Raw genomic sequence first — 9,771 nt, forward strand, 5'->3', positions numbered from 1 at the left:
TATTAGGATCTAATGATCTGACGACCATTGGAGTACTTAATGTATATGTTTTATCCATATAAAATCGCTTTAATACCTTCTGGGTATATGCAGTTTGGTGGACAAAAATTCCACTCTTCAAATGTTCAATTTGTAAACCAAGGAATTTTATTTTTCCAAAATCTTTGATATCGAATTCCTTCTTCAAATATTCAACATTATTTTGAATCTCTTCAGGAGTTCCAATCAGATTTAGATCATCAATATATATAACAATGGTCACAAAATTTGATCCATTTTTCTTGATAAAAATACATGGACATATTGGATCATTTGTATAACCTTCTTTAGCTAAACATTCATTGAAACGGTTATACCACATATGTCTAGATTGTTTGAATCCATACAAAGACCTTTGTAATTTAATAGAATAAATATCTTTAGGATTTGATTTGCATGCTTCAGGCATGTTGAATCCTTCGGGGATTCTCATATAAATATCATTTTCAAGATTTCCATATAAATATGCAGTAGCGACGTCCATTAGACGCATATCTAATTTTTCATGTACTGCAAAACTCACAAGATATCTAAATATGATAGCATCCACTTTGTGAAAATTCTTGAGGTCCAAGTCTTGCCTTATACCTCACAATTTTATTTTTCTCATTTCTTTTTCTCACAAATACCAATTTATCTTCTACTGGTTTTACACCTTCAAGTGTTTGGACTATAGGTCCAAAAACTTTTCTTTTAACCAGTGATTCCAATTCAGATTGGATCGTATCTTTTCACTTTGACCAATCATTTCTATACCGACATTCATCAACCGATTTAGATTTATGATTCTCATCAACTTCTATAATATCAAGTGCTACATTTTATTAGACTCCAATTAAATTTTCTATGATTTCATTCTCTTCGGGAGTTGGCTCTTCGGGAGCGACCTCTTCAAGAGGTTGAATTTTGTCATGACATTTATTTGATCTCCGGAGTTATTCGAAATCAATTTATACCTTATTTAGGTAGGCCGGCCTTAAATTTATTTGTAGTACTTGTGCACGTCCTTCAGGGACATCAATTTTAATCAAGGTATTTCCTGCAGGAATAGTTGATTTAATGACTCTTCTGGAGTCAATAATATATCTGACAATTGGTTTGTAGTTTTTTGCAAATGAATAATTTATTGAACTTCTAGTTCACATTATTTTGTATGAGGATCGAGGAAATTCAATTTTTCAGGTGATTTTCTTTCGGTTGATTTTTTCCTCCCCCTAATGTCGGGAATCGTAGTTCATCAGAATAAATAAATCATTCAATAGATCATCCATCAATATTTTATGATATTTAATCGTAAAAGGTGATTTATACCCGACATAAATTTTAAATTTCTTTTGGAGGCATATATAATATAAAGGGGATATGTATAAATATTTGTCAGCTCTCAAATATTCTCACTTTTGTCAAATCACATATACATTGGGATCAGTAAACTTCTGGTTTACTGCAATTGATGATTATAAATCAAAATGAGAATGAAGACAACTATATCGATAACCATTTCTCTCTCGAATGATTATTATGATATAATTAACCTTTATCTCACTTGATTTCTAAACATGATCTCTATTATTGTCTCATTTAGTGTCTCAATTTGATATCCATTTCGACGGATATTCAAATTCAATAAATTTTCCGAGACATAATAAAAAGTAGTGCTTTATTTATCATAAACTTTTCTCCTACATGGAGAAATATAGTAGTGGCTCTTCTGGATCTTTCAATCACTTAAACACTACAACTGATTGTGTTTGTCTCTCTCATTGGAATATAGTGTATATAGTAGCACTTATTAATGAGACATATATCATTGTGACCATAATTCTTATGGGATAAATATCATCACCATAATTCTTTGATCTCAAATATTTAACATCAATTTCTTCTTCAGGAAGAAAAGTCAATTACTATCATAAATTAAATCAAGCATCATACACCTTCAGGGTGTTTAAAGGAATTGGCCATGTGAAGATGCTATTATAATTTTGATTCATCAAATGTATTTCGGGACATTTATCTTCAGGATTCTTATTTTCTTGTCCTTATCATTATTATCCCACTTTAAGTGGTAACTTTTTCTCTTGTCATGGTAAAATATATATTTACCAAAATCATAGTCATGGCAACAACCATAACTAATAAATTGAAATTTAGTCGCATTCACTTCTGGGAATGGACTAGAATTAGCCTGCAATAAGTACAAAATACTTCTCAAAATTTCTCTTAATATTGCTACTACAGGAGCATATTTGAGAAATCAATTGTGAAGAGTATCATTTTCAATATATCTTATGAGTAAAATTTTCTCGACACAATTTCAACTGAGAAGTAATTCTGAAAATTGCATAATTATGTTCTTGTAGCCACAGGTAAATTTATCATACCAGGCTTTTGAAATAATGACCATCTTCTAGTGGCCAAATATTTTCGTTAAAGAACGACCATCTTCCGGTGGTCGAATCTTTTTCTTTAAGTATTTCAAAGGACAAGTGAATCCTTAAACATAATTGATTTTCTATAATAACATCTCTAAAACTCAATGCATCAGAATATAAGTATTTATAACAAATAATTATAAAGATAAATAAGTAGAATTAAAAGGAGAAATATTACCTCAAAGATGTCAAACAATATATGTTTGTGTTTAGTGGTTGCTCAACAGTAGGTACTTGTATTTTGCGATAATTCAAATATTAGCCATAAGAAATTGAAATAAGTTTGTGGGTCAGAAATTTACCTCAGAAGTTACTTGAAGAAATGCAGGCAGAATTTTGGCAAAATCTCTTGTTTCACTTTTGTTTAAGGTAGAGCCTCCGTGTGACAGCCCCACCTCACCCTAAGGCGAACCAAAGGGTTCGGCGGACCGCCTGCCCAACTCTCGCCAGGACTACGGAGTCGATTCACACAAACCCAACATAGTACGCTCGATAGGATCCAAAGAAAACGAAAAAAATTGAAAACTATATATATTTACATTGCAGTCTTGAACAAATAACATACAGTGCAATCCGTGGTATTCATACTACACAAAATACAATTATCGCTTCGTTTTCAAAAGAGCAAGTACAAGTAGGGTTTCCAATCATTGAGGAGCTATACCAAATATCTAAACTAGCTCAACTCATGCTTCAAGGTCACAGTTCCAAAAAGTGGTTCCCTGTAAGGAAAACAAAGGTAACAGAAAGGGGTGAGCTTACGCTCAATGAGGTACCAAACATATAGGGGTAAAATCATGGCCTTTCACGTTGAATCAATCAGATACATATACCAGATATAAAGGAAAGCATTTAAACACCGTGGTTCAAAGGGAAAGGATACGGGTGGCTCTCAGGAGCCAGCTTTCCATTTGCAGTACTTGATCCTAACCTGTTGACTCTCCATCAACGTAAATAGAACCAACATATCCGTAGACCCCACTTTGCACCAATTTCCGTTCACCAAACATACCCCTACCGGGCCCGAACTCCATACAGTACAGAAATGGTAATACTCGAGTATACCGGAATCAAGAGTCTCAATACCCAAAGATTCCCAGAATAGACTACTGTGGTTCGTTATCTAATCGACCAAGCCCTTGCCGGCCCGACTTGAGTCACTAGCCACAGGTGTTGAGCTTAGAGGTCACAGAAAGGTCGTTGGATACCAGCTTCCAAACGACGTCCGAACAGATTCAGATACAGTTAACAGATTATGCACAGTAAATAGGCATATGGACAGACAAGAGAGCGAGTGTGATAAAGTACACCCTCGTCTGAAACAGAATAAACAGATAGTACAGTCATTCAGATCACAGATTGCAAGTGCAGAAATCAAGTTAAGTAACAAATAAGGGGAGTGGTACACTCACCGGTTTCAATACAGATACTTCAAAAGTTTTTGCCCGAAATAGAGCTTTAATCACCAAGAAACCCTAAAATAACCAAGGTGAAACAATTATGGTTCCCACTTTCACGAATCCAATACACGAAATGCATAAATAAGACTCAATTATAAGTCGTGTGCCTGATCAAATTAGCTACCAGTGCAAAGAAATAACAATGTGATTTTGGAGTAAAAGGTAGCGGTTGGTATCAAAAACATGAACAACCCTAAAACCCTTCGTTCAAGTCACAAGTAAATCCAACTAGCCTTCAAGTAAAATTTCGGGCAGCATATCCCTTGTGTTTACCTATTTTCCAGCCATTAATGGCTTCATTATTTTCCTCAAATCAGTCCCAACATCTCATACAAAATAATCTCATTTCCAAAAGCCGTTCACTAGGCTTAAAGTCATATAAATACAAAAATCAAGCTAGAAACATTTCCGGAAATCAAATCTAAGTTACGAAACAAAAGGCAGATTCGCCGCTACTTAGCGTATCGGACCTAACCGAAACTACGCTCATTGGATTAAAGTGAAAGTTATACCATTTCGAAGCTAAGACAGAGGGCTATAACTTTGATGAAGACTACTTAGTCCAGTTCTCATCATAACTAGGTCAAAGTTACCAAAACAATCTCAGATTTCTCCAGTTCGAAGCTCACTGTGGCAGTCCTGATTCATTAAGTCATATCTCAGTATATACAACTCCAATTCAAGTGATTCCAAAGCCATTTGAAAGCTAAGATACACGAATATAATTCTTAAGAAGACATCAACAACCAATTCGGTAGTATTCCTGGTCAAAAGAACCAATTACAGAAGCTGATTCTCAGTTTCGGGTAACTACAGGGCAGCAGGGGTAATTCGGTCTTTTTACAGGGTAAGTTGCTCCGATTGAACTGAAATTTTGTAGGCAACTATAAATCATCATTCTATAAATCTTTCATGTTTTAATCCAAGGCTAATTCGGCCTCTAACTATGAAAAACAATACCGAGCAGAAAGGGGGTAATTGAAACCCTAAGTCCAAAATCTCCTTCCAAAGCGGAAATTTTCCGCAATTAGCCGCAATTTACGCATTCTAGTTTCATTCTAGATTCTTACCAACCATCCTTCATGGCCAACCAATATGAAACATATGAAAACAGAAAAATCATGAATAAATAGAAAAATTCACCAAACTCAATCAAAATCATGAAATAACCTACAAAATCACTTCTTAGACTACCACAAGCCACTAATTAAACATCATTAGATAGAAAAGAGAGGTCCCTTAGCTACTTACCTTAGCAACTCAAGAAACGAGACCACTTAGCACCTTAACCTTCCAAACAACTTCATTAATCACCTCACAAGCACTAAACTAATGGGTTTTATGGAGAGAATTCAAGATTAATCGGTTAGTTTGTTGGATTGAGCAAGTTTGGAGCAAGAAATTGGAGAGCTTTTCCTTTCTTTTTTGGAGCAAGAGGTTCGGCCAAGGAAGCTTTAAAATGAGGATGATTTTTGAAAATTTTTACTTAAATTGGTAAAGCAAGAAAGTTGGTCAAAGTTGACTAAGTTAAGAATTAACCTCCAAGTGACACTTGTCACTCCAATTAATACATCTCTATCCTTTTGTCTCTCCACTGATAATCCATCTAGGTAACTTCTAATTATCTCTTAACATCTGATAAATTAAACTCGGTATACACAACTTAACCTAATTGGCCGAATTTTATGAAACTTACCGCACTAGTGGGTCCCACGTCCGGTATACGCTCTTAATTTCTCAAAAACTAACCGATACTAGAAAAATCGTCTAAAACTACATTTACTCATAAAAATTATCTAGAAAAGTTTTCTAATAAAGAAAATGCAGAAAAGCGTGCATTTAAATAAAATGAAGTCTAGAAAATAAGAAAATCCACGGGTTCTCACACTCTCTCCCCCTTAAAAGAATTTCGTCCTCGAAATTCCTTATCATCGCCTCTCCGGGATACAAAAATTTTACTACTTCCTTCTCACGATTAAATTGAGCATCATACTTGGCTAACAGATCTGTACCCCTTCACTGGCCAGGTTCATTGAATTCTTTGGTATAGTTTCTTCTTCCTTCCCAAATTGTAATTCTGATACGCCATTCTAATGGGCAAACGGTGGAATACCAGAATCTTACCTTCCACGTCTTCTAATGGGTCAGAGACTTGATGTCGTTCTAAGGAGTACACCCGAGATGACACTTTCGATCCATTCTTGTCCCTCTTCGACTGGTCAGGATTGGTCGTGGTTGGTGGCAGAGTCCCTCTCCGCTCGCGCAGGCGAGCTGGACAGTTAGCAATCCGATGTTCGGCGCTTCCACAGCGCAAGCATTTTCCTTCTTTCTTCCAGCAATTTGCTTCCGTATGATTTGGCCCTCCGCAATATTCACAGGGACCACGAGTAGCAGAGACTGATCCCCCCTGTGGGACACCACCTGACACCCCCGGTAGCCGTACTCCTCCATTTTTCTTTCCAACTTTAGGGGTTGTACTCTTATCCGTTTGTTCTGAGCTGCTCCCAGGAAAGCCCTTTTCTTGGTTTGGAAGTTTCTAACTTGTAGCCTCGCATCTTCAACCCGCTGGGCTTTCTCCACAGCATCACTAAAGGTATTAAGTTGAGCTACCGCCAAATCCTTTTGAATCTCAACATTTAGTCCATGAATAAAACGCCTTATCCGTCTTGGTTTGGTTACGATCAGTTCGGGCGCAAACTTAGACAACCGGGTGAATTGACTCTCATACTCGGCTACGGTTTGAGTTCCTTGGCGAAACCGAATGAATTCATCTTCCTTCTTTTCTTGGATTAGAGGAGGGAAAAACTTGGTGTTAAATTCTCTTATAAAGTTCGCCCACGTTCTCGGGGTTTGTTCTCTTTCCCATTTCATTCGAATGACATTCCACCAGGAATGGGAGGCTCCCTCTACTTGAAAGACAGCAAATGTCACCTGTCTCTCCTCGGTATAGTGTAAAGCAGCAAAAATATCGATCATCTTCTCCAGCCACTTCTCAGCCATGTCAGGATCAGGGCCTCCAAGAAATTTGGGTGGGGAGAACTTCTGAAATCTCTCAAGGGCTCTATCCTCGCCCTCTATGTGATTACCAAGGTTCCCAGGGTTGGGGTTAGGGTGTTGACCCTGTTGATGCACCACTTGGGCTAGCAAATCAGTCATTTGCTGCATGGCAGCAGCTATTTGGACGTTGGGGTCAACCCTAGGTTCAGGGTTTGGCCCATATGAGGTTTCCCCAGTGCCCCTCTCAGATGTAGGTTGCCTAATTTCACGCCCACGACCCCGTCCACTACGAGTGCCCTCCATTGGTCTAATCAATCTAGGGTCGAAGCGGGAATAAAATATTAAATATAGATAGGCAAAAGCAGTAGCAAGAGGTACGCACAGATCAAAAGCATACATATATAACATAACTGTACCAAACAAGCCACACAGTAGCAATCAATTAGATACAAATATGAAAAATCCATGAAAGTAGCGGGGTCATCCAAAAGTACTATAGACAAATTAGGTCACAAATACAAGAATAACTAACGAAAAACTTTTCCCCTCTAGGGCTCCGTCCTTAATCTACGAGAACAACACCATTTATATCTTAATCAATGTTGATCATGCTTAACAATACCCGAACAGACAGCGTGAAGTTCCATAGAATCACATTTCTAGTTCGCCCAAGTCCTTTCTAACCTAGGCTCTCATTTCTTTTGTATCCGGGTGCAAGAATCCCATCTAAGATAATTCACAACTCGAGCCGGCCGGTCCCAAGAGTAAATCATCCATATTAAAGATTCCTACCCGACAAACATACCTAACTTCCTCAAGTCCCATGATAAAGATCTTTACACTTATGACATGCACGGTTCATAGCTTATGCTCAAACGAGCACTTAGACACATTCACGAAATCAGGACCATAACACCACTGGCCCAAGCTCACTCCACGCAGAGACCACGCGAAGCAGCTCTGATACCACCTGTGACAGCCCCACCTTACCCTAAGGCGAACCAAAGGGTTCGGCGGACCGCCTGCCCAACTCTCGCCTGGACTACGGAGTCGATTCACACAAACCCAACATAGTACGCGCGATAGGATCCAAAGAAAACGAAAAAAATCGAAAACTATATATATTTACATTGGAGTCTTGAACAAATAACATACAGTGCAATCCGTGGTATTCATACTACACAAAATACAATTTTCGCTTCGTTTTCAAAAGAGCAAGTACAAGTAGGGTTTCCAATCATTGAGGAGCTATACCAGATATCTAAACTAGCACAACTCATGCTTCAAGGTCACAGTTCCAAAAAGTGGTTCCCTGTAAGGAAAACAAAGGTAACAGAAAGGGGTGAACTTACGCTCAATGAGGTACCAAACATATAGGGGTAAAATCATGGCCTTTCACGTTGAATCAATCAGATACATATACCAGATATAAAGGAAAGCATTTAAACACCGTGGTTCAAAGGGAAAGGATACGGGTGGCTCTCAGGAGCCAGCTTTCCATTTGCAGTACTTGATCCGAACCCGTTGACTCTCCGTCAACGTAAATAGAACCAACATATCTGTAGACCCCACTTTTCACCAATTTCCGTCCACCAAACATACCCTTACCGGGCCCGAATTCCATACAGTACAGAAATGGTAATACTCGAGTATACCGGAATCAAAAGTCTTAATACCGAAAGATTCGCAGAACAGACTACTGTGGTTCGTTATCTAATCGACCAGGCCCTTGCCGGCCCGACTTGAGTCACTAGCCACAGGTGTTGAGCTCAGAGGTCACAGAAAGGTCGTTGGATACCAGCTTCCAAACGACGTCCGAACAGATTCAGATACAGTTAACAGATTGTGCACAGTAAATAGGCATATGGACAGACAAGAGAGCGAGTGTGATAAAGTACACCCTCGTCTGAAACAGAATAAACAGATAGTACAGTCATTCAGATCACAGATTGCAAGTGCAGAAATCAAGTTAAGTAACAAATAAGGGGAGTGGTACACTCACCGGTTTCAATACAGATACTTCAAAAGTTTTTGCCCGAAATAGAGCTTTAATCACCAAGAAACCCTAAAATAACCAAGGTGAAACAATTATGGTTCCCACTTTCACGAATCCAATACACGAAATGCATAAATAAGACTCAATTATAAGTCGTGTGCCTGATCAAATTAGCTACCAGTGCAAAGAAATAACAATGTGATTTTGGAGTAAAAGGTAGCGGTTGGTATCAAAGACATGAACAACCCTAAAACCCTTCGCTCAAGTCACAAGTAAATCCAACTAGCCTTCAAGTAAAATTTCGGGCAGCATATCCCTTGTGTTTACCTATTTTCCAGCCATTAATGGCTTCATTATTTTCCTCAAATCAGTCCCAACATCTCATACAAAATAATCTCATTTCCAAAAGCCGTTCACTAGGTTTAAAGTCATATAAATACAAAAATCAAGCTAGAAACATTTCCGGAAATGAAATCTAAGTTACGAAACAAAAGGCAGATTCGCCGCTACTTAGCGTATCGGACCTAACTGAAACTACGCTCATTGGATTGAAGTGAAAGTTATACCGTGTCGAAGCTAAGACAGAGGGCTATAACTTTGATGAAGACTACTTAGTCCAGTTCTCGTCCTAACTTGGTCAAAGTTACCAAAACAACCTCAGATTTCTCCAGTTCGAAACTCACTGTGGCAGTCCTGATTCATTCAGTCATATCTCAGCATATACAACTCCAATTCAAGTGATTCTAAAGCCATTTGAAAGATATGATACACGGCTATAATTCTTAAGTAGACATCAACAACCAATTCGGTAGTATTCCTGGTCAAAAGAACCAATTACAGAAGC

This window comes from Coffea arabica, chromosome 9e, assembly GCF_036785885.1.
Source record: "Coffea arabica cultivar ET-39 chromosome 9e, Coffea Arabica ET-39 HiFi, whole genome shotgun sequence".
Taxonomy (NCBI): Eukaryota; Viridiplantae; Streptophyta; class Magnoliopsida; order Gentianales; family Rubiaceae; genus Coffea; species Coffea arabica.